The sequence below is a fragment of the Rhinopithecus roxellana genome, chromosome 4, assembly GCF_007565055.1.
Source record: "Rhinopithecus roxellana isolate Shanxi Qingling chromosome 4, ASM756505v1, whole genome shotgun sequence".
Classification (NCBI taxonomy): domain Eukaryota; kingdom Metazoa; phylum Chordata; class Mammalia; order Primates; family Cercopithecidae; genus Rhinopithecus; species Rhinopithecus roxellana.
Genome location: NC_044552.1, coordinates 17,691,615 through 17,718,713, shown reverse-complemented (window position 1 = coordinate 17,718,713; position 27,099 = coordinate 17,691,615).

The following is a 27,099-nucleotide window of genomic DNA, read 5'->3' as shown; positions in this document are numbered from 1 at the left end:
GTACATAATATATACATAAAAAGCTTACTAAATATGGATGTTATATATTATATAATGTTATATACATTGTGTTTGATATCGTTTGGCTCTGTGTCCCCACTCAAATCTCATCTCAAAATAAAATCCCCACTTGTCCAGGGAGGGACCTTCTATCCCCACATGTGGAGGGAGGAGGTGATTAGATCATGGGGGCAATTTTCTCCATGCTGTTCTCATGATAATGAGTGAGTTCTCACAAGAGCTGATGATTCTATGAGAGTCTGACAGTTCCTCCTTCACATGCTGCATTGTGAAGACGGTGCCTGCTTCCCTGTCTGCCATGATCGTAAATGTCCTGAGGTCTCCCCAGCCACAGGGAACTGTGAATCAATTAAACCTCTTTCCTTTATAAATTACCCAGTCTCGGGTATTTCTTTAGAGCAGTGTGAAAATGAACCAATACAGCGTTGTATATTATTTCTTAATATACACACACCCACTCCCACAAAGAAAGAGAGAGAAGGAGATATTTATTTGAAGGAATTGCCTCACATTATTGTGGGGATTGGCAAATCTAAAATGTGTAGAACAGGCTGGCGGGCTGGACATCAAATGTGGAGTTGATGCTGCAGGCATGATGCAGAAATTCTTCTCGGGGAATCATCGGGTTTTCTCTCAAGGCCTTCAACTGATTGGGTGAGGTTCGCCCACAACATCCAGGGAAATCTTAAAAGTTAACCACATTTATAAATTACCTTCACAGCAATACCTAGATTTGCATCTGATTAAATCATAGGGTACTACCTTCTAGTCAAGTTGACACATGAAACCAACACACATTCTCAATCTAATGAGACCCCCAAGAATTAAAATCATTTGTCTAGGTTTTATTGATCTTTACTTATTTTTAAGATTCAACTGGCCTAAAATGGAATTATTATGTGAATTTCAGGGCAGCAGAATTACTTTTCCTATCAAAGTTCAGAGATGCATACAATGGAAACAGCAGAATAGCACATGCACAAACAGCTGACCTGTCCTGGCTTCTACAGCCTCAATAGGTAAGTGGATTGAAGAGTGGTAAGAGAAAGGCCCTCCTATCCAATATGCAATGGTAGACTGTTTGTCCTCAGTCAATAAAAGCATGAGTCATACATACAGGAAAGTACCCTTGAATTTCTTTTTTCCTTCTTGTTTTTTCTTCTTTTTTTTTTTTTTTTTTTGAAGTGGAGTCTCACTGTGTTGCCCAGGTGGGGTGCAGTGGCGTGATCTCGGCTCACTGCAAGCTCCGCCTCCAGGGTTCAAGCCATTCTCCTGCCTCAGCCTCCCGAGTAGCTGGGACTACAGGTGCCTGTCATCACGCCCGGCTAATTTTTTCTTTATTTTTTCTTTCTTTTTTATTTTTAGTAGCGACGGGGTTTCACCGTGTTAGCCAGGATGGCCTCGATCTCCTGACCTCGTGATCCGCCCGCCTCAGCCTCCCAAAGTGCTGGGATTACAGGCGTGAGCCTCTGCACCTGACCTGATTTTTTTAACTTGGCTTTTTAAACAAATCTTTATTCCCCCGGTTACAAAAACAGTGTGCTCACTTTAGATAATTTGAGAAAGGCAAGGAAGAAGAGAAGAAACATCATTTATGATTCCACTTCAGACATAGCCCTTCCTAACGCTTCAATGTATTTTTTCAAGTGTGTTTTGCTGAATATGCCTACATATGTTTACATGTATACATATATAATCCAGAAAGATATGTGGGTAGACACAGTCATGCACACACCTTATGAAACCTTACATTTCTGGCTTAGCGATCTCCTTTTTCTCACTAACAATTATCTTTACTTTTTTGTAAATTTACTTATTTGTGGAGAGATTAGATCCTTCACAACATCCAATGAGTATTAAAACCCATATTCTAGAACAGATGTCCAGAGACTATTAAATAAAAATTCATTTTTCATTCAAAGTTGCAAGATTTAATAAGATCAGATTTACACACAGAAACCTCAACTAGCCATGTGCGTTTAGTATGTTCATCTCCACAAGACTGTGGCCTCTCACTGTCACTGAGGCACATTTCCCGCAATTCTGAGCTTGCTAGAAGGATTAGAATCTGTATAGGAAGGCATCTCAAACTCTAGTTTCCACGACCAAGGTAACCTCCCTGTTTAGATACCCCACCTTCACGTTCTAGGCATCAAGTTCAAGGATAGCTGTAATATTACTTAGCAACTATATGCAGCAATAACATGACTGACTACAAAACAATCTGACGAAAAACCTAATCACTAATTAGTCAATAACTGGTGATTATCCACTAATATGTGAAACAAGGTCATTCCTAATGGATTTTAAAGAATCACAGCATCAAGGGTCATGAATCAGTTTCACCGAGCCTAGAAACTGACAATGCAGAACTCAAAGCGTCTCACTCGTGTCACTGAGCTTCATGGAGCCACAAACGAGTCTGAAAATGAGGCCTCCCAGCGCCATGGGGAGCGCTCTTCTTCCTCACCTCCTGTCCCAGATTGCATTTGGAGGAACACACGTTTCAAAATACATTCTGAACAAAAGGGTTCCGTTGCGAAGTAAGCCTAGCAGTCTCTTGGGCTGTTAGCATACTTGCCTCATAAGAGATCCCCAGTTAAATAAGCTTTTTTAACCAGCATTTTCCAAACTTCCCTTATCCCAGAACCTAGAGCCCCACAGCTTGAGAATTTGGGGTAAGGACCTGGTTTTGGAATTTGCACATTTAGGAGGAGGAGAGGGTGGAGATTTAGTTTCATCATTTTTTTATAGTTTGCTATTTTAATGGCCAATTCTTCCACAATCAATGTAATCAATCATGCAGTCTATGCTTATTTACATTAATGACAGAAACTAGAGAGAGAGATAATTCAAAACAGCAGGTTGTTAAAACAAATAACAAAGAATTGGCTTTGGAGTGAGTTGTTGAGCTGATATTAACTTTGATGAAGTATGGCTGACTGGGCCAGACAGCGGTCCCAACACTCCAGCAAGCTCAAGGCCTTGTGAGCCACCCCGGAAGATGGTGGGGTCTTTACGCCATGTGGCCCCACGTACAAATATGCACAGGTCCTTTATTCCAGGATTCAAACAGAACACAAAAGCCTCAATGCGAAGACATCGCTCAGGTAAAACAGAATAATCTATCTCTCCCAATTACTCCCAACAGTCTGCTCCAGGCTTGATAATACCACTGTCTTTAAGACAAAACCAAGAATGTTGCTGCTGTGCTCAAAAACTTCACTCACTCTTTTTCTGTTTCACAGTGTAAAGGTGAAAATCCGGCGTGGTTCTTAAGGCCCTCTCACATCCGACCCAGGTTCACGTCTGGCTCTGTTGTTTCTCCCCAGGGCAGCCTCTGTCACCCCTGCTCTTTCCTTCCCGAGTCCACTTGCCTGCAGTGACTTTCTCTCTCCTTCTCAGATATAGTGTATCGGTTTCCAATTGCTGCGTAACAAGCCTGATATAAAGGCTTATGACCACATGCGTGTATCTCCCTGTGGTTCAGTAGGTGAGAAGTCTCACAGGGGTCTCGTGGGGACAAAGCTAAGATGTCAGCAGAGCTGCTTCCTTTCTGGAGGGTTGAGGGGAGACTTCATTCCCTTCTCTTTTCCAGATTTTAGAGGCCATTACATTCCTAAGCCCATGGCCCCTTCCTTCATCTTCAAATCCAGCAACATTGCGTCTCTCTGCCCAGCTTTCCAGAGTCATCTCTCTCTGACTCTCTTCTTACACCTCCTTCTTCTGTTTTAAAGGACCCCTGTGATTATACCGGGCCCACCCAGATAATTCAAGACCATCTCCCTACCTTAAGGTCAGCTAATTAGCAACATTAATTCCAACATTAATTCCCTGCAACTTTGATTCCTCTTTGCCTTGTAAGGTAATGTATTCACCAGTCCTTGGAATTAGGATATAGAAATCTTTGGCATCAGGAGGGATTATTTTGCTACTACATATGACAAGAGCACTTTACTTGTGATGGTTCTGTGCCCTGTAGTGCTTGTTTATTGCTTCTATTATACTTCTCATCACAGACTTATTTGTACTATTATTTACTTACAAACGTATCCTCCACTTCATTACAAGTTCCTTAAGAGCAGGGACCACACTTTAATCCCATTTCTGTCTTCTGAGGCCAGGTTCAGTCATTGGCACAAAGAATTTTTTGATGACTGGCATTTTCCCTGACTTTTGCAAATTCTGCCTTCTGTATAAGTTTCTTGTTCAACTTAGAATCAATTAGCGATCTGCAGCCAAAGCAAATGAAACTGGTGTTCAAAAGCCTTCACTTAGGAGACTAAGTGGTAAACATCTTAAATTATCAACACAGATCAAAGAATAATCCCAATGAACATGACAATTTTATAAGATCTCTTTATAAAATAAAGCCAGCGGTTTTCCAGGCCCATAACTTCAAACTGACTTTACCAAACCAGCTTAACTTTAGCAACAGATCCGTGGCAGAAGAACGTGTTAACACGTTTCCTACAAGTCTTTTTAAAAATTTGAAGAATGTGGCCGGGTGCGGTGACTCAAGCCTATAATCTCAGCACTTTGGGAGGCCAAGACAGGCAGATCACGGTCAGGAGATTGAGACCATCCTGGCTAACACGGTGAAACCCCGTCTCTACTAAAAAAATAAAAAAAAAAAACTAGCTGGGCGTGGTGGTGGGGGCCTGTAGTCCCAGCTATTTGGGAGGCTGAGGCAGGAGAATGGTGTAAACCCGGGGGCAGAGCTTGCAGTGAGCTGAGATCACACTCCAGCCTGGGCGACAGAGCGAGACTCTGTCTCAAAAAAAAAAAAAAAAAAAAAAAAAAAAAAAAATTGAAGAATGTGTTAAAATTTGGAAATAAATGACAAGAATGTGTATCTGCAGACAAGACCCAGCAGGAAACAGCACGCCACACTGACTGAGTAAAGGGGGTTTAATGAAGGGGGCATTTCTAACCATGTGGGCAGAGTTTAGGAATGGCAGCAAGGGGTGATGCAGGATCTCAGGGCTGAGGATGGTGGGGGGTTCTCACTACTCTTTGACCTGAAGGGGAAAGAGAACGGGGAAGTTCCTGCAGCCCAGAGAAGGAAGCCCAGTGGGAGCCGTGGCCAGGTGCGGACGTTGCTCTTCTCATTGCCTCCCGCCTCCCACTCCTGCTTCCCAGTAGCCCCAAGTAGGCAGAGGAAAAACAAGTACTAGACAAATCCTAAGTCAATAAAATAGAAAATGCAAAAACAAGAGAGAAAATCAGGGAAAACAAGAGCTGTTTGAGAGGCTGAACGAAGTGGATAAACCTCTAGCCAGACTGATCTGGAAAAAGAGGAGATGCCAATTACTGATGGGAGGAATGAGAGTGGATCTCTCCATAGGTCCCACAGACATTGACAGGGTGGTTAGGGGACATTAGGAACCACTGTGTACTCATAAATTCCACCACTTCAGATGAACAGGCAAAGAAATGTGTGTCCTTGAAAGACACAGGCTAACAAAACTCACTCAAGAGGAGGCTCCTTGAAAGCTGACTAGAACATCTGGCTGACAGTACATACCGTATCACACTTCGGTTAAGGGGTAGCCCTCCAGGCCCCACTAGAAAGGAGGTAAAGAAGGAGGATGATAGAACATCTGGCTGACAGTACACACCACATCACACTTCGGTTAAGGGATAGTCATCCAGGCCCCACTAGAAAGGAGGTAAAGAAGGAGGAGGAGGAGAAGAGACCTCATTAGAAGGTAGGTAAGCAGGTTGCCCCTAATAGGCCCATTCTAACTTCCCCATTCTTCCTGGGCTGTTGGATGGAGAAATTCCAGAATTTGAGCCTCCTTGACTCCAGGTCACCATTGAGTCCAGGCTTCACTCAGCCAACCTGGTAGACTCAAGCCAACATATGACATTCCAAATCCTGAATATTTATACCCATGTCAATAAATACAGCCCAATCACTGCTTCCATTTGATTTTTATTAGTCTAACAGCCTTCGAAGGCATTCCATAACGCTCCCCAGGCCCCAGCAGATGTACATTGGCAAGACCCTGTAATTCTCTTGGTAGACAGACTATCTCCTCCAAAACAAGGATTTGTGCTTCTCCATCTGGGCTGTGCTGGGATCTAATCGTGTTATGCGCCTGCCTGGTGGCAATTGGGGTGGTAGCGCTTACAGCTGAGAGGGATGTGCACCTGTTTGTGAGCAGATTCCGCAGATGTATTCTCTGAAGGGCATTTATACCTGGAGAAGGAGTTGCCTGAAGACAAGTTCAGGGAGAATTGGAGGTTTAAACTTCTTAGTCTCTTACATGTCTTGGTCTCCCACCTCTCCCCAACCAGCCATTACCTGAGAGTGAGAGCCGTGGGGCTATGCCTTCATCGCAGCTGCACCTCCGCAGCCCACACACCAGGCAGAGCTCAGCCACATCTGCCGTGACTAGGAAGTGAGGAGCTCCCACCAACCTGCCAACCTTCTCACTGTCTGAGTAAAACACATGTAATACTAATCAATAATAACAATCCTCACAATCTCCAGTTTCTCCTTTTCTCTGTATACGATGTCTAGAGTCACCAGAAACAGCCAGCTGACCTCACAGTCCTGATCTCACTTTTGTTGTCAAAGCAACCAGGACTATTGCCCTTTGATCTCATCCCTCATCCCTGCGTCTGCACCTCTTCTCACGCCACCACTGAGGACAATTCGAGAAACTGGTGCTACCGTGTGGAACCGCGTACCAGGGCCTCATCTCCTGCAAAGCTCTCTGTATACTTCTCCACTGTAGGAACAACCAATGCCAGAAGTCTTCTTAGAGGGTTCATTTGCTGGGGCCATTTCTGGTACCAACAACTGTCAATCAGATGCTATAGATGTTACACTTATTGGAGTAATTGAGAGAATTCAGTGAGGAAGCTATTTTAAAGGGTCTGCGCAAAAATGGAGATACATCGATGATAGATTATTGATCGACTGATGACAGATGAACGATAACTAAATCATATATAGACAAATGACATAGATGATAGATAACTGTGAGATAGATAGATGGCATGGAAGGGGTTTGGGGAAATCTGTTAGGGAAAATGAGGGATCCAGTTACATTACAACAGTGTGAGATCTACCTAGAGAAAACTGTGGCCTTGACAGAGGCATGCAGTCAAACCAAGGTCCCTGGATGGAGCCAGAGGAATCAGCAGCCCAACCCCACTCTTCTCACTGTGCCTCCATAAAAAGCCGCATTGAGGCGGAGCATGTGGGTTACCCTTTGGAGAGAAGGGTGGAGCAGGGACCTGGAGGCCCAGAGAGTAGATGCCCAGCACATGATTCATCCGAAACCTTGCATTGCCAGATCACTGGATCACTCAGCCACTGAAGCTTCCCTCTGACTCCAGCTCACTTTCTCCCATCATGACCCATGCAGTCCTCTGATGCTCCAACAGGGACACCAAAAGGCAAATTAGCATTCACCTAATTTTCATTGTAAATGACTGTCTTGTTAGTGAAGAGGACCCTCTCCTGCATCCTGTTTCCTTAGAGCCATCACTGTTCTCCGTGAGCTGGATAATCCAATAAATCCATGTGTGTTCGTGAGGTCAGTCATAGTAAGGACTTCATGCATTGCTTATATCACACAAAAGCCCAGAGCAGACAGCGCTCCACCCCAGTGCTCACTCCCCTGTTGATGGATTTCTCAGTGTAATCTCCTTGGGAATACCACTATTCTCTGTCCTTTAAATAACTGTGCGGTGCTTCCAAAGTTAACCAGATCAAATACATTTAAGCATTTTATTTAGAAAAGAATCTGATGGAAATAGTAACTCAATAAAATGAAAACACCTTTTTTTTCAGTAGGATGCACATCTTTAAAAATTCCAGTGTTATATTCCTTTTAAAAATCTTCCAACTTAGGATAAAATTTCATTGGGAATTATCAAAACCTGTCTTTAAAAAATCATGCTCTGGGTCGGGTGCAGTGGCTCATGCCTGTAATTCCATCAATTTGGGAGGCGAGGCAGGTGGATCACCTGAGGTCAGGAGTTTGAGACCAGCCTGGCCAATATGGTGAAACCCCATCTCTACTAAAAACACAAAACTTAGCTGAGCGTGGTGGCTCATGCCTGCAATCCCAGCCACCCAGGAGGCTGAGGCAGGAGAAACCTTTGAACTCGGGAGGTGGAGGTTGCAGTGAGCTGAGATCGCACCACTGTACTCTAGCCTGGGCGACAAGAGCAAAACTCCATTTCAAAACAAACAAACAAACAAACAAACAAACGAAAAACATGTTCTGGAAAGTTAAGTAGTCTGACTCTAACAAAATAGGACAGTAGGAAAAAATGCTTAGTCACCATAAAGCATAGAATGACGGGGATTTTGTAAACCAGAAACAGAAGGACATTTAGAAAACAAAAACGGCTGAAATGAAAGATGCCTGGAGAAAATATTTGTCTTACTCAGTCAAGAAATCCATGCCATATAGCATTAGGGTTAATTCTGGGTGAAACTGTGAAATAAGCAAAGTTGATATTTGATGATTCCATTGTTGAGTCGTTCTCCAATTGCTACCAAACCTTATTTGACCCCATAGACATTGCGTTTTCTTCCTCTCATCTCCTTTTTCTCCTCCTTCTCCTTCTCTTCTGTCTCTCTCTCTCTACTTCTCTTTTTCTCTCTGTCTTCTTTTCTCCCCCCACCTCTTTTACAATTACCACCCTAATCTATCTCTCCTCACTCCATTTATATTCTAATTTCAAGAATCCGGATTTTAGAATATAAATGGAGTGAGGAGAGATAGATTAGGGTGGTAATTGTAAAAGAGGTGGGGGGAGAAAAGAAGACAGAGAGAAAAAGAGAAGTAGAGAGAGAGAGACAGAAGAGAAGGAGAAGGAGGAGAAAAAGGAGATGAGAGGAAGAAAACGCAATGTCTATGGGGTCAAATAAGGTTTGGTAGCAATTGGAGAACGACTCAACAATGGAATCATCAAATATCAACTTTGCTTATTTCACAGTTTCACCCAGAATTTCAAGAATCCGGAGGCCGGGCGCGGTGGCTCAAGCCTGTAATCCCAGCACTTTGGGAGGCCGAGACGGGTGGATCGCGAGGTCAGGAGATCGAGACCATCCTGGCTAACACGGCGAAACCCCGTCTCTACTAAAAAATACAAAAAACTAGCCGGGCGAGTTGGCGGGTGCCTGTAGTCCCAGCTACTTGGGAGGCTGAGGCAGGAGAATGGCGTAAACCCGGGAGGCGGAGCTTGCAGTGAGCTGAGATCCGGCCACTGCACTCCAGCCTGGGCGACAGAGCGAGACTCCGTCTCAAAAAAAAAAAAAAAAAAAAAAAGAATCCGGAAAGTATCTTAGCAATTCGTTCACATTGATGGTAAAGTGACTAATAAATCTCAGCATGTTACTATTTTATGAACTGTTACCATTTCACAGGTGACAATGGCTTTTTAAAACTCCAGGTCAAACTTCTATAATTGGGGGAATTTAGGCAATAATAAGTGCAGTGAGGATGTCCCTGTGATTGCAGGTGGGCTACAGCCTTCTGGTCAATGAACACAACACACAGCAAGTGCCTCCTCTGAGCCAGGCACTCTGCCAAGAGTTGGAAATGCAAATGCGATAATACACAAACTCAGTTAATTGAGAAAGCTCTCACAATGCAGCCTTCTCATAAATGAGCCAGGTACAGACCATTTCACCAGTAAATCGTTTCAGATATTCAAAGAATGTATACTTCTATTTCAACTCTCACAGAACATTGAGAAAAGTTTCACACCACTTCTATCACTATGTGAAATACTTATATTGAAACCTGAGACAAATAGCACTAAAAAGAAAAATAAATATGAGGTTTTCACTAGTAGAATGGCTGTTCACAGAAATTACCCAAATGCAATAAGAGGAAACAGAAGCGCAAGTGCAAATTCCATCTTTGACACAACCAGGATACATCTCTAATAACCAGGATACATCTCTAATTCCTGATCACAATATTTGAGAATGGGCTGCCAAATGTCCACCCTCGAAGATATTCGCCAGCCTCTCTGATGAACACAGATGAAAACAATCCTAGATAAATGAAACTGAGCAGTGTTTGCCCAAAATGAACTCATTATAGTCAAGCAGAGTTTGTCCCAGCAATAAAAATCTATTTGTATACCATATTAACTAAAGAAACATTGTCTTATCTCAATAGAGGCTGAAAAATCATTCACTAAAATTAAACATTCACTTCTGATTATAAATAAAAATAATGATCTATATCTAGTAATAGAAGATATCTCTTTTAATTTGATATGTCATTAAAGTAGGGCGACATCGTGTGTAATGATAAAAATGCACAAGCATTCCTATTAAAATCAGAAATAAGGCAAAGATAGCTGCTATCATTATTCCTATTCCACCTTGGACTGAAGGACTTAACCATGTAATATAGCAAGAAAAAGAAATAATGGGCATGATCATTGAAAAGAAGTGATACATTGCCTCATAGAAAACCCTAGAGAATCTATGGAAAGACAACTATAATGAACAAGAAAGTTCAGCAAGATTGCAGGATTTTAAAAGCAACTCATAAAATAATTGGCATTGCAGCATGCCATAATACATTTTTTAAATGGAAAGGAAAAATGATAGATACAAAATTTCCAATAACAACAAAAACTGTAACTGACATAGATTTGATCTAGCAAAAGTTACAGGCCGGGCACGGTGGCTCACACCTGTAATCCCAGCACTTTGGGAGACCGAGGCAGGTGGATCACCTGAGGTCGGGAGTTCAAGATCAGCTTGACCAACATGGAGAAACCCCGTCTCAACTAAGAATACAAAATTAGCCGGGCGTGGTGGTGCGTGCCTGTAATCCCAGCTATCAGGAGGCTGAGGCAGGAGAATCGCTTGAACCTGGGAGGCAGAGGTTGCAGTGAGCCGAGATGGTGCCATTGTACCCCAGCCTGCGCAACATGAATGAAACTCCATCTCAAAAAATAAAAATGTTTTAAAAGGCTTTTTTGTCATTGATTACCAAACATTATTGAAAGGCAAGAAGAATTGAGTAATTAGAAAGCTGAACTATACCCATGGATGGAGACTCAAAATCATAAGAATATCAATTCTCCCTTATTTAAAATATAAATTGAAAGCAATTACAACATAAATTCTAATAGGTTATTATAGACTTTGGCAAGATGACTCTTGCCAATGTGGAATGTGGAAGAATAGTTAAGAAATGTTGAAGAATGAGGAAAAGTGTGGGCGAAGGATTACCCAGGTGCCGAGGCAAGAGACTGAAGGCACAAACTGTAGCAGTATAATAAAATAGTTAGAATAAAGAATAATTATAATACAAATTAGATATAGAGATGACCATGGACAATTATCAATCCTTAGTATAAACATTATTAATCATTAGCTTTTAATATTACTCTTTGTTGCATTACTAATATAACCTAGGAATAACCGGCAGGTATAGGATCAGGTACTGAAGGGACATGGTGAGAAGAGACCTAGAACGCAAGAGGTGAGCCTTCTGTCACGCCCACATAAGGGCCGCTTGAGGGCTCCTTTGTCAAGCGGTAACGCCAGTACCTGGGAAGGCACCTGTTACTTAGCAGACTGCAAAAGGGAGTCTCCTGTCCTTGGAGGAGTCAGGGAACAGTCTGCTTCACCAGCTTCTTGTGGGAGGCTGGATATGATCCAGGCCTGCCCGCAGTCATCCGGAGGCCGAAACCCCTCCCTGTGGTGCTGTGCTTTAGTGGTCACGCTCCTTGTCCACTTTCATGTTCCTCCCGTACTCCTGGTTCCTCTTTGAAGTTCATAGTAGACAGCAGTAGAAGAAATAGTGAAAGTCTTAAAGCCTTTGGTCTTTCTTATAAGTGCAGAGAAAAAAACGCTGACGTACGCTGCCTTCCCTCTCTGCTGCGGCTGCCTATAAGGGAAGGGCCCCCATCCCATGAACGTGTGACTTGCTTGACCTTATCAATCACTTGGACGACTCACACTCCTTACCCTGTCCCCCTTGTCTTACATGCAATAAATATCAGCGCGCCCAGCCATTCGGGGCCGCTATGTATCTCCGCGTCTAGGTGGTAGTGGTCCCCCGGACCCGGCTGTCTTTTCTTCTATCTCTTTGTCTTGTGTCTTTATTTCTACAATCTCTCATCTCTGCACATGAGGAGAAAAACCCACAGGCCCAGTAGGGCTGGACCCTACAGAAAAGCAAATGACTTTAACAGTTAATGCAGCTTATGAAGCTATTGTAACTAATTTAGTGTTTTATTGGCACGGAGATGGTCTAATATACAAATGAAGCAGAACCCAGAAATAGGGCAGAGTGTATGTGAAAATTTTATCCCTAAAAACATTGGTATTAAGCACACAGAGGCCAAGATTTCCTTCAAAATCAATGAGATATGTGAGATATAAGGCATGGGTAAGCATTGAATGGAGGGGAATTAGCCAAGCGGTGGTGGTGGCTGGGGTTGGGAAACAGGCACATGAGTGTTCACTGTTTTTTGTCTCCTTTCACCAAAAAAACTTCCATTATAAAAAGTATTTTAAAAGTATATCATACAGTAATATATCTTTGTTAAAATAAGTTTGTATTGTGTATTTTTGAGGTTTATAACATGACATTATGGGATACATATAGACAGTAAGATGGTTCTAGAATATATACTGGGCAAAAAATGTCAATAGTGAAATGAGAGATTATTCAATAAACAATTACTGAACAATAAGTTATACTGTAGAAAACAAGACAAAATTCTTACTTTAGCAAACTCACATATACTCACACCTCTCATATACAGACATAGGCACACACCCTCCACAGGAATTAAAGACTTAGATACAAAAAGCAAACTTTGGGAAGAAAATAAAGGGGAACATTTTCTAATTCTAGGGTAGATTATTATTTCTTTAACATGAAACACACATAAAAATACTACTAACAAAGGAAAGAAAAATTAGTCTGACCATACTCACTGAAATTGGAAACCTCTCTAACACAAAAATGACTTAAAACTTTTTCTTAAAGCCACAAACTGGGAAGAGATATTCGCCATAGCTAAAACAGAGGATGATAATCCATAATATAAAAAGGACTCTTATGAATCACTAAGAAAATGGTCAAGAATCTTTAAAAACTAGGCAAAATTAACTGAACAGCAAATACACAAATGAGAAAACCCAAATGGCAATTAACAATAGGTAAAGATTCTCATCCTTAATAAAATCTGACCAATGCAAATTACAACATCAGATACAATTTCATATTCATCAGCTGGATAAAAGTTTTAAATGTGACAACAATTAACATTGTTAATTTGAAGTACTGGAAATGCACATGTAATGCTGGTAGAAATATAAAGTATTAAACTTACTTTGGAGAGAGACTTGGCAATGCCTATTATATGATGAAGATGTGTAAAACCTAAAACACACATCAATATAAAAATAAATGGCATGGTGGCTCACGCCTGTAATCTCAGCACTCTGGGAGGCTGAGGCGGGCGGATCACAAGGTAAGGAGATTGAGACCATTTTGGCTAACACGGTGAAACCCCGTCTCTACTAAAAATACAAAAATTAGCCGGGCGTGGTGGCGGGTGCCTGTAGTCCCAGTTACTTGGGAGGCTGAGGCAGGAGAATGGCGTGAACCCAGGAGGCAGAGCTTGCAGTAAGCCTAGATTGCACCTCTGCAATCCAGCCTGGGCGACAGAGTGAGATCCATCTCAAAAAAATAAATAAAAATAAAAATAAAAAAATGCATGCATAATAAAAGTAAAGCTCAAAATGATAATATTAAATATAGTGACATATACAAATGGCAGGAGACATGTCCACAAATGTAAATGGGAAAAACACTCCTAATAACAGAAAAAGGCTTACAAATTGTACCACAAAGCCAAACCCAATATTATGCTGTATGTAATCATTAAAAATAAAATTATCAGTGAAAGTGTGTTAGGCAAATACAAATAAAAAGAAGAGTTTGTTACTTTACTGTGATTTCATTGATTTCAAGGCGAAAGTACTAAGTGAGACAAAGAGCGAAGTGGGAGGAGGGGGCACTACCCACCTTCAAGAATCCCTAGAAAGCTGCAGCAATCCAGGCAACGTGGTACTGGTGGAAGAAGAGACAAATAGACCGGTGGAATTATAGGCCAGAAATAGATCCACACAAATATAGTAACTGATCTTTGGCAAAGCAACAGATACAAGTCAATGGAGAAAGTATAGAGCTTACAACGAACAGGGCTGGAAAAACTGAACATCCACGCACAAAAAAACAAATCTAGACAAACACCTTATAACTTTCACAAAAACTGACCCCAAAGGGATTATAGCCCTAAATGTAAAATGCAAAACTAAATTTCCTAGAAGATAACAGAGGAGGAAGTCTTGCTGTCCTTGGCTTGGTGGTGACTCTGTAGATACAGCACTGAAAGCACGATTAGAAAAGGATGTTCCATTACGTGGAACGTCATTAAAACTACAAACTGCTTTTCTGAAACAGACACTCTTCAGAGAATAAGGAGACAAGCCACAGACTGGTAGGAAGTATTTGCAAAACACTTATCTGATAAAGGACTGATAAGCACATATCCAAAGTTTTCTTAAAACTCAGTAACAAGGCCGGGCATGGTGGCTCACGCCTGTAATCCCAGCACTTTGGGAGACTGAGGCAGGCAGATCACTTGAGGTCAGGAGTTCAAGAGCAGCCTGGCCAACAGGGCGACGCCCCATCTCTACTAAAAACACAAAAATCAGCTGGGCGTGGTGACACGTGCTTGTAATCCCAGCTACTAGGGAGGCTGAGGCAGGAGAATCGCTTGAACCCGGGAGGCGGGGGTTGCAGTGAGACAAGTTTGTGCCATTGCACTCCAGCCTGGGCGACTGAGCAATACTCTGTCTCAAAAAATAAATAAATAAATAAAACAAAAACTCAGTAATAAGAAGAAAAACAACCCAATTACAAAATGGACAAAAGATCTGAACAGACACTACACCAAAGTAGATACACAGACAGCAAACAAGCATGTGAAAAGATGTTCCACATCAGATGTCATTAGGGAACTGCAAATTTCAACGACAATGAGACATACCACCACACACCTATTAGGATTCACACCATTAGAGTAGCAGTCCAGGGATTTCAGTCGTTTATCTGTGGAGTAAAAATGGCTGTGAACTTTCATAAGCTGTTTCAAAAAAGCATGATTTTTCCAGACAGCCCGGAGGAGATCGCCTGTCTACCGAAAACAGTACGATCCAGACTGAAGAGCAGACGAACAAACTGCTGGCAAGATAAGGAAAAAGCGATGAGAAGAAGACCCACCTGAGTATTAACTAAAGGGAATAAAATACTCTGACAAACACGACTAATTTTAATTGTATTTTAATTGTCATTTGCCCTACTAAATATAACCAAAGCCCTATCTGTCAATCATCAGTATCACAATGAAAATATTCTACAAATAAAACTGTTACAAATTTCACATATATGTAGAAAATATATATATTTGTAGAATATTTTATATATATATATATATAGTTGTTTTCTCTTTTGAAGGATGTGACTCTTTATCCTCGACTGCGCCTTAGATCACCTGGGAGCTCTAAAAATGTCCTGCCAGGCCGGCCGCAGTGGCTCATGCCTGTAATCCCAGCACTTTGGGAGGCCAAGGAGGGCGGATCACGAGGTCAGGAGATCGAGACCATCCTGGCTAACACGGTGAAACCCCCGTCTCTACTAAAAATACAAAAATTTAGCCAGGCATGGTGGCGGGCACCTGTAGTTCCAGCTACTGAGGCAGGAGAATGGGGTGAACCTGGGAGGTGGAGCTTACAGTGAGCCAAGATCACGCCACTGCACTCCAGCCTGGACAACAGAGCGAGACTACATCTCAAAATAAAGATAAGAATAATAATGATGATGTCCTGCCAATAAAATCAGAATCCTTGGAGGATTCTGAGTTTAGCTTACTTAAGAGGATAATACCACTGGAAGATGCATTTCTCCTATTTCATTTTTTTTCTTTTTTTTCTCCGAGACAGAGTCTTGCTCTGTCTTCCAGGCTGGAGTGCAGTGGCATGATCTCGGCTCACTGCAACCTCCGTCTCCTGGATTCAAACAATTCTCCTGCCTCAGCCTCCCAAGTAGCTGGGATTATAGGTACAAGCCACCATGCCCAGATATATATATACACATATTTGTATTTTTAGTAGAGATGGGGTTTCACCATGTTGGCCAGGCTGGTCTTGAACTCCTGGCCTTGTGATCTGTCTGACTCAGCCTCCCAAAGTGCTGGGATTACAGGCGTGAGCCACCGCGCCTGATCCTACTTCATATTTTTGACAAGCTCGCCTTTCACAGAAAAATGCTAACAACAGTAATAATACCTAATACTTGCACAGTGCCTACCATCTAATAGAAGATGTAAGAAAACATCATCTTCTTTACACAGAGCTCCATTCTCCGCTTCTTCATGTATAACTAATTCCTCTTGCTCTTTGAGAAGATAAAATCCATTCACTTGGTTATGTTTAATTTGGGGAACAAAATGGAAGACACGGAACCTGTCCACACGCAAAAGGAGGATGAAGCAGGATGGAAAGCTATCTATTTTGTATGCTCCCAGTGGCAGGAAACCTAAATTATGAAGAACTTAAATAATCCTGGGAATATTTTTAAAGCCATATTCCATTCCACCACAGTAACAGGACACTCTCCTTGTAGCTCACCTTGCCATATCCTTCAGATGTCTGACACGACATTTCCTCTCCATGACTATTTGTTAACATGCAGGCAAGCCCCCGAAATGGGACCGCCCTATCTGAAATGCAATGTGATCTGAAAACCACACTGAGCGCTTCTACCTGTCTTCAAAACAGTCCAACGAGGCAATGCATGGACACACATGGGATGGTTCACTTAAGATTTGTGGGTAAAAGACTCAGGCGCGTTTCCCAGAGGAAATTGAACCCAAACCCCATTAAGCAGTTTTGTTCTCTCCCTCAAAGTTTCTCTTGACTGACAACTATCTCAACCCTTGTCTTCTCTTTCCCAATAAGACCTAATCCAAATATTAAGCTCTTGTCCTCGCTTTGCAAAACCTACTCAGGAGAACAAAACCCCACAGCGAGCCTTCCAGTGGCAATCTACCATCTTCTCACTAGCAGTGCCCTTAGGGATCTTATCTCCCAGGACGAGCAGCCTCTCACAACGTACCTCCCTATGAGAGGGAGAAAAGATCTCTTCCCATTCTCTGCACACACAGTTGAACTTGTTTCCAAGGGGTTTTATGGAAGTCATATGATTAAATACTCATTTCAACTACACATCTACAGTTCTGAAGTTACAAAAATGCATCGAACTTACAGATGCCGAAACAAGGGCACTGAAAAAAGAGAGAAATTATCCAATATGCCATAGCTAATGGCAAAATTTATACCATAACCTAGTCCTCTGACTTACAGCCCACTTTCTTCCCACTAAGGAGCTCTGCCTCCCAGCAAGGACCAACGTTTCCGCTTGCGTTAGGCCCTTAATCTTCATTTTCTCATCCATACACTGAAGCTGCGCCTTGCCCTTGAAAACTGCACAAGGAGCCACACTGTGAACGTGTGCACACTTTGCGTTTCATAGAGGAAACATATTTAATCAGTACAAGGTGTTTCTCTAACAACGATCTATGTTTTGACCTCTGATATATGTCAATGACTGTTGTCATACATTTCAAAGCAAAATACAGCCCAATATTGTCCTGGTAAGCCAGGCATGTAAATTAACTCAGCCATAAAACCTTTAAAAAATTAAAGAAGGGGGCTTTAGCAACTAGATTAAAATATGGAACCACATAAGTGTTTCAGGCTGTTGGTGGTCCTCACTGCCATCCGGTATACCACTGTCATGACATTGACAAGCCTGAGTGGGACTGGTGACTCTGCTATGGGTTAGCAGATATTTTCAATCCTTTCAGATCATTTGTGTTAATTTATCTCAAACTGCGTCAGCTCAAAGAAGAGGACATTGAAACTACCAGCTGAGATCAAGTGGATTATCAGTCTCACCTCCTCCCTCCCTTCTCCCGGCACGTTGCCTATCAGGACACTGTGGCAAACTGAAGCGAAGGCATAGCCAGTAAATCATTTTTCTTTACAATGTGACTGATTCCTCTGTGCCAAGAGAAGCATGACATCTTAAAGCAGGTGACGGTGAACTCAATGGCATTAACTTCATGCCCAGCAATCTGAATTTGCTGGGTTTTTTTTTAAATATAGAAAACACATTTGAAATATATGTGTCTGGCAGGGGGGTGAGATTGGCATTAAGGTAAACAACCAGCAAATTGTTCGTAGCAATGAACTGGGGCAGCGCCTTTTCATTCCAAAACTGTAGAAATTAGAGACTGTTCACCAGATGTTGTTTAAAAAGATAGATTTTTTTAAAACGAATTTAACTACTAAATTGCTCAAAGGTACATTCTGGTAAGTCCTCTTTTAGCTGAAACTGTCTGTGTCTTGTTAAATGTTTATTGAATAGTGTAATTATATTGCTTTTGCTGTTAAATGATATTGACATTCTTGAATAAGAAAGGTTTTATTCAGGCAAGATGAAATGTGACCATCTGGCAGCAGCTTATGTGGGACGTTGAAACAAAAAACAAAAATCTTGACCAGTGTGTTCCTTTTTTTCTTTTTCCCTTTCCCAAGTTTTCTGGATGTGACTCACATCAGAATATACTTCAACCCGAGGACTCTGTGACTTACCAGAGAAATGTTCAAAGTAAATCCTTAGCAAACCAGTGGCTGCCGAAGAGGAGTCAATTCACCTGTGAAGCAACCGTTTTCTCAAACAAGGAGCCGGCTGTTTGGTTCACTTCAAACTATCATGAGAGTAAAAAGGAAAAATAATTTTAAAAATAGATGGAATATAATGGCCATTTGTCATAATATTACAAGAAGCTTCATATTTTATATAACAAATGTATTTGGCCTCTGAGACACCACAAACAGGTAAGAAATTAATACCGACGTGATATTCTTCTGGTTGCTAAGGGGCTTTTTCTCTACACAGAATGTCTCGGTTTTAGGAATCTCCTGATTTGATCCATGGCATGACTGACTCTCATAAAGTGACTGGAAGAGGCTTAGCAGAGCGGCTGGCTCTCCGTGTTCCAGCACATTTCTTTCTTCTCTTTCCCATTTCCCAATGTGTAATGGAGAATGACAGAAACTTGGCTCTCCCGCACCCTGAGAACTCCTTATTAATTTAATGGCAAGATTTTGATTCACAGGGAAAAAGAAGTTACCTATAACCCCGAGTGTTTCACAAGGAATCTTCAATGCAGAACTTTTGTTCTTTTAGGTATTCCTGTCAAAAGATAGATTTAGACATCAGAACAAGTAAAATATAATCAAATGCAAATGTCTAAGACCAGCTGTATCTATACAGCAAAGCAACAGTTGGCAGGGCCAGTTCCCTTCATCCAAGCCCAGCTCTGAAGGCTTTCGTTCCTCTGAAATATCCAGAGTGGTTGTCAAGAGTGTCCCCAGTTGGCCAATTTCTCAGCTTCCTGTTTGCTTTGGTTGCTTCCTCCCATACAACCATGGCGTGACAAGATATGACCAGAGGTCTCGCTCCGGCTCTTCCGCTCATCCACACAAAGGCTGTTCTAGTTTGTCAGGAAGGCCCTGGGCAAGAGGGAAGATCCAAATTCTATAGTCCCTAAACAGTTTCTGAATCTAAACTATCGCCACTATCTATGAAAATAGCCTCGGAATCTCCACTGTCTGTTAAAATAGGCCGGGAAAGATGAAGAGAATTGATAGGGACATTCAAGTTGGGGAATAGCATATGAACGCAAGTGTTGGTGTTCACAGGGTGGTGAAAAATGAGCAGCTGAAGCAAGTCAGAGCAGGAGTTGTGTTCAGTCTTGAGCATTGTGTAGGTGGAGGGTAGAAGCGAGTAACATAAGAGAACCACACGCACAACGGCTTACGTTAACCTGGCAAGTGAAGACGACTGCAAGAAACTTGGCATGGCTGGAGCACAGATCTTGAATAAGAAGAGATTTAACCAGCAATAAAGAAATTAAGTAGGCAGGAGTCAGGTAATCACGTCCCCGGCAGGCTGTGAAGTTTGAATTTAATCCGAGAGGCAATGGTACTTTTGACAAGGGTATAATATGATCAGCTTTGTGTTTTAGAAGGATCACCCCTATGATTTTAGAAGAATGGATTGGAGGGATAATAACATAAGGATGAAGAACAATATGGAGAGGAGAAATTCTGCAAGGTTAGCACACACAGGCCTCCTTGTGTGATAGAACGAGGATGGAGATGGAGAGCACCTCTGTGGTTTCAGTCACTGTCTCCATGAAGATGCTCGTCTTAAATTGGAGGAAGAAGATGAAGCAGTTTGGTTTGAGATATGATACACCAGAGCTTCTTATGAAGCTGTGCAGTGGAACCCCCAGTGAAATTCATGAAAGATAACTACAGAGAGAGAGAAAGAGAATGTATAATGTAAATACACACATATATGCATATATATATATTTGATTAAAATAACACGTTCATTTTAGAAAATTGATATGCAGACGGACTGGATATTACAGATTCAGTAGTTACATATCTTAAGTAATAATCACCGTCCAGCTCATATGTGGAGCATACATTTCGAAGTTAGTATAGAATAAAATGCATTTAAAAGTAGAACTGAACGGTATTGATGACATAGTTTGACTATCATGAACTAGGGATGACTTTAAAAAGCCAAGTTACCACGAAGAAGTATAGCTCAATATTAACTATGCCAAAATCTAAATTACATTCAAATGGGAGATACTAAGGAACAGAGAGTAAAGCCAGGTTAACTATTCAGCTTCATGGAAAGATCTCCGCAGCCAGCTCATCTTGGCAGGACCATTACAAAACAGCTGCACAAGAGATATATCCTCAGGTTCATCTACAGTTGGGGCAACTAACTCTACGCCTAGGATTTTCCATTTTCTATGAATGCAATCCCAGGGTCTCAAATAATAATTGCTGAAATACATGAGCAAATCAAAAACTTTCTTTAGGAAAAAAAGTTAACTTTTTTTTTTTCTCTATAGCCAACTTCCATTGGGAAGTGAAGTGGAGCCTCCTCGGGGCAAGAATAAAAGTCAGGACCTGTCATTTTCTTTTTTAACTTTTAGGTTCAGTGGTACATGTGCAGGTTTGCTATATAAATACATTGCATGTCATGAAGTTTGGTATTCAGATTTAGTTCATCACCCAGGTAAGAGGCATAGTACCCAATAGGTAGCTTTTCAGTCTTCACCCTCCTCCCACCCTTTACTCTCAAGTAGGCCCTGTTGTCTGTTGCAGGATCTGCTGTTTTCATAAAAGATCATAAACTTTAAGATTCCTATATCAGTATCTGATGTCCATGGGAACTCTTCTCTCTCACACACATAGAATATATGCACCCCAGGCACCTCAGAAAACTGCTCAATGTTTTCTTTGTTTAATGAAGTGTAACTTACATAAAATGCACAAACCTAGATGTGCATCACTTACATGTGAACTCTTACATATATATACACCTGTGCAATCACCAGGGCAAGACAGAACATTTTCAATATCCAAAAATATTCCCCATGGATTTACCCAGTAACCACTGACCTGGACACTACAGATAAACACTGTTCTGACCTCTGTTGTCACAGAGTCGCTTTGCCTGTTCTTGAAATACAAGTGGAATCACACAGTATCTTTTTTATCTGGCTTCTTTTGTTCAACATGTTGTTTTTGAGATTCATCCATGTTGCTGCATGTGTCAGGAGCTTGTCCCTTCTTACTGTTGTGTGGTATTCCATTGTATAAATATACCGCAGTTTGTGAATTCATCTTCCTTTGATGGACATCTGAGCTGCTTCCAGTTTCTGGCTCTATGAAAAAGCTGCCACAAACATTCTGGTGCATATCTTTTGGTAGACATAAGCACTTCTTTCACTTAGATATTATCTACAATGGGTAGGTGTATGTGCAGCTTTGGATATACTGTAAAACAATTTTCTAAAGTGGCTGCATAAATGTATGCTTCCCCCAGTAGAAAATTTAATCATGACTTACACACCATTTATTTCTATACTAGTGTGGACAGAATTAATATTATATTGGAATAATAAATGAACCATGCCAACTTCTCATTCTCCTTGGTCATTAAGTGCAGACCTTGTTTCAAGCTAAAGCACCAGAAATGCTTGCCTTTATTATACTGTTTTTTATACCCCAAAGAATATCTCATCGTATTTTATTAAAAATACATCTAAGAAATAGACATAAGAAGAGTGAGAATTTCTCATTGTTATGACAGACAGCTGAAGTACCTTTCAGCTTACTCAAAACCAAAGACAGTTGGATTTGGTCATTTAAACACATTTTAATTTTTTTTATTTATACGTAATAATTATACATATTTATGGGGTACATGTAATAGCTTGATATATGCATATAACGTGCAGTGATCAAATCATGGTATTTAGGATACCCATCACCTCAAAATTTATCATTTATTTGAGTTGGGAGCACTTAAAATCTTCTCTTCTTGACATTTTAAACATATAGCCAACCTCAAAAGTAAGAATTTTAAAAATCCTTTGTGCCCTAAATTAAAAAGGACACTAAAATCAGAGTACAATATTGGAGTTGATATCAAATGATCTATGCAAATATCATAATAAACGCCCAAAGTAGAGAAGCCCACACACTCACTTGAGAATCAAGAGTCAAATGTTCACATCGATGCTGCCAATTCATCTTGTCCCAAGGTAAACTACTTACCTTGTGGATTTCCAAACTTAGTGAATTTCATTCGCCCAGTTACCCAAGCCAGAGTCAGGGATTGGCAAACTTTTTCTGTAAAGACTCATAAACAGTTGAGGCTTTGCAGGCCGGATGGTCTCTGTCACTCAACTCTGCCTCTCACAGTGCAAAAGCAACCACAGACAACGCGTAAGTGAACAGCCACGGCCGTATGCCAATAAAACTTTATTCATAAAAACAGGCAGCCGATCAGATTTGCACCAAGCGTTACGGTTTGCTTACCCCTGCTAATTAGGGAATCTCGGCTCCTCCAACTTATTTAATCCTTATTAAAAATTGCACTATACCTTGTTCCCTCTTCTAATGTGTTGACTACTCAAATTTATTATGTTTCTGAGTCTTCCCTGTTATTGTGTGTGCTTCACTCACTTTCAGCCATTGCGTAATACTTTGACATGTCAACATTTTTTTAAAAACCTATTTATCCATTTTACCATCAATAAATATTTGGGCTGTTTCTTATTTGGGACCTCAATTTCCTCAACTAGAGAATATGATACTATCTACTTTATATGTTTTTATGGGTTAAATAAGACAACATACGTAAACTGCTTGAAAATGTGTCTGACACATGATACATCCAATAAAAAGTTTGCTATGATTGTTGTATTATAGTTATGTCTGGATGCCCCACTCCTACTTTACTGCTACTTAACTGAGTTTGAAGGTCATGTTCCTTCTCTGTCTTATTCGCAGGACCCACTATAGTGACTCAATGAACAATTATTAAATATTGAAAACGAATGAAAATTTAGGAGAAAATTGAACATGATCCTTATTTAACAAACACATGCTAAGAAATTCCACCCAAAATCTCAACAGGGCTTCTGTGGAATTTGATAAAATAATACTTAAATTTATATAACATAACCAAAGACCAAAAACAGGTAAAATATTTCTAATGAGGGAAGTGAAGAAAGTGGAGGAATACACCCCATCAGATGTCAAGAATAAATATAAAGCTACTGAAATTAAGAAAAGGTAGGATTTATATAGAGATAAAAACATCGAAAAAATAACAGAAAAGAGAGCCTGAAAGCGGTTTGTGCATTTGAGGAACTATGATAGTTGTTGGAGGTGGCATTTAAAATCAGCCAGTGGGAAAACTGAGGGCTAATTAATAAATGATGCCGGGCAATTAATTATCAATATGGAAAAAAATAAAATTGGCTCCCTACATCACACCATATAAAAAAATGAAAGGCATAAATATATGAAACAATTCTCTAAAATTTTTAGAACCATAAATATAAAACATAATATATGCTAAAATTAAATATTTCTATTAATCAAATGGCACTCCTCAAAAGGGAAATCATGTTGGTAAACTAGGAGAAATTATTTGCAATCCATACAGGCATACCGTATTTCATTGTTTGACTATCTTGCACTTTGCAGGTACTGCTTTTTTTTTTTTTTTTTTTTTTAAACAAATTAAAGGTCTGTGGCAATGCTGCATCCAGAAAGTCTACCAGCACCATTTTTCCAGCAGCATGTGCTCACCCTGTGTCCTTCTGTCACATTTGGTAACTCACACAATGGTTCGAACTTTTCCGTTGTTATATCCGTTACGGTAATCTGTGACCAGTGGCAGTAGTTGTCACTATTTTAATGGTGCCACAGACTGAGCCATGGAAGAAGGTGAACTTACTAGATGAGTGTTGTGTTGTTCTGACTGCTCCATCAGCTGGCTTTCCCCATCTCCCTCCCTCTTCTCAGGCCTCCCTATTCTCTGAGAATAATAATATTGAAAGTAAGCCAGTTCATAACCCTACAATGGCCTCTAAGTGCTCCAGTGAAAGGAAGAGTCATCTCTCATTTTAAATCAGTTAGGCCTCTTGTGGCAAACAATTAGCCAAGTTCTGAATGCAAAGGAAAAGTTCTTGATGAAAATTAAAAATGCTACTCCAGTGAACATTTAAATGATAACAAAGCAAGATAACCCTATTGCTGATATGGAGAAAGTGTGAGTAGTCTAGGTGGACCAGACCACAATAAACCAGCTACAACATTCTCTTAGGCCAAAGCCTAATCCAGAACAAAACTTAAACTCTCTTTAATCTTTTGAAGACTGAGAGGAGCTGCAGAAAAAAAGGTTAAAGCTAGCAGAGGTTGGTTCATGAGGTTTACGGAAAGAAGTTGTTCCTAGAACGTATAATTACAAATGAAGCAGCTTATGCAGAAGCTGCAGCAAGTTATGCAGAAGATCTAGCTAAGATCACTGATGAATGTGGCTATGGGAAACAACACATTTTCAGTGTAGATGAACCAAGCTTCTTTCGGAAGAAGAGGTCATCCAGGACTTTCACAGTGAGAGAGAAGTCAACACCCGCTTCAAAGCTTCAAAACACAGGCTGACTCTCCTGTTAGGGGCCAATGTATCCAGTGACTTTCAGGTTGAAGCCAGTGATTAGTTACTGTTCTGAGAATCCTAGAATGCTTGAGAATTATATTAAAACTACTCTGCCTGTGCTTTGGAAAAACAAAGCCAGGTGACAGTATATCTGTTTACAGCATGGTTTACAGACCATTTTAATCCCACTCTTGACAGTGACTGCTCAGAAAAAAAAAATATTTCTTTCAAAATATTACCACTCATTAATAAGGCACGTAATCACCCAAGAGTTCTGATGGAGATATACAGGAATATGAATGTTGTTTCTACACCTGCTAACACAACATCCATTCTGCAGTCCATGTATCAAGTAGTAATCTCAACTTTCAAGTCCTACAATCTCAGAAACACATTTTATAAAGGTTATCGCTGCCACAGATAGTAATTCTTCTAATGGATTCGGGCAAAATGAATTGAAATCCTGGAAAGGAGTCACGGTTCTGAATGCCATTAAAAACATTTACGATTCATGGGAGGAGGTCAGAATATCAACACTAACCGGAATTTGGAAGAAGCTGATTCCAGCCACTATGGATGACTTTGAAGGGTTCAAGACTTCAGTAGAAAAGGGACTGCAGATGTGATGGAAATAGCAAGAGAACTAGAATTAGAAGTGGAGCCTGAAAACATGACTGAATTGCTGCAATCTCGTGATCAAACTTGAATGGATGGAGAGATGCTTCTTATGGAGGAACAAAGAACATGGTTCCTTGAGGTGAAATCTACTTCTGGAGAAGATGTTCTGAACATTGTTGAAAAGACAACAAAGGATTTAGAATATTAAATCAACTTAGTTGATAAAGCAACAGCAGGGTTTGTGAGGATTGACTCCAGTTTTGAAAGTTCTATTGTGGCAAAAGTGCTGTCAAACAGCATCACATGCTACAGAGAAATCTTTTATGAAAGTACAAGTTGGCCGGGTGTGGTGGCTCATGCCTCCCAGCACTTTGGGAGGCCGAGATAAGTGGATCATCTGAGGTCAGGAGTTCGAGACTAGCCTGGCCAACATGGTGAAACCCCATCTTTACTAAAATAAAAAACTACAAAAAATTAGCTGGGTATAGTGGCACGTGCCTGTAATCCCAACTCCTCGGGAGGCTGAGGCAGGAGAATTGCTTGGACCTGGGAGGCGGAGGTTGCAGTGAGCCAAGACTGTGCCACTACACTCTTGCCTAGAGGACAGAGTGAGACTCTGTCTCAAATAAATAAATAAATAAATAAATAAATAAATAAAGGAAGGAAGGAAGGAAGGAAGGGAGGGTCAATTGATACAGCAAACTTTATCACTGTCTTATTTTTAGAAATTACCACCAGCCAAGCCTTCAGCAACCACCACCCTGATTGGTCAGCAGCTGTCGATATTGAGGTGAAACCCTCCGCCAGCAAAAAAATTATGATTTGCTGAAGGCTCAAATGATTGTTAGCGTTTTTGGCAATAATTACAGTATGTGGGTGTATATATATACAATACATATTTATGTATAAATATATAATCTTTAAGTATACAACATATATTTTATATATATACACATTTTTATATACACAGCATTTAAACATGCTATTTCACACCTAATAGACTACAGTACAATGTAAACAAACCATTTCTATGCACTGAAAAACCCCAAAATTCTCGGTTGTATTGTGAGATTTGCTTTATTGTGGGGTCTGGAACCAAACCTGCAATATCAAGGTGTGCTGATAACACTGACGAAGGCTCATATCTAGAACAGATGCAGAAATTCTAAAACTCAACTGCAATATCAAGGTGTGCTGGTAACACTGACGAAGGCTCATATCTAGAATAGATGCAGAAATTCTAAAACTCAAGATGAGGACAAAT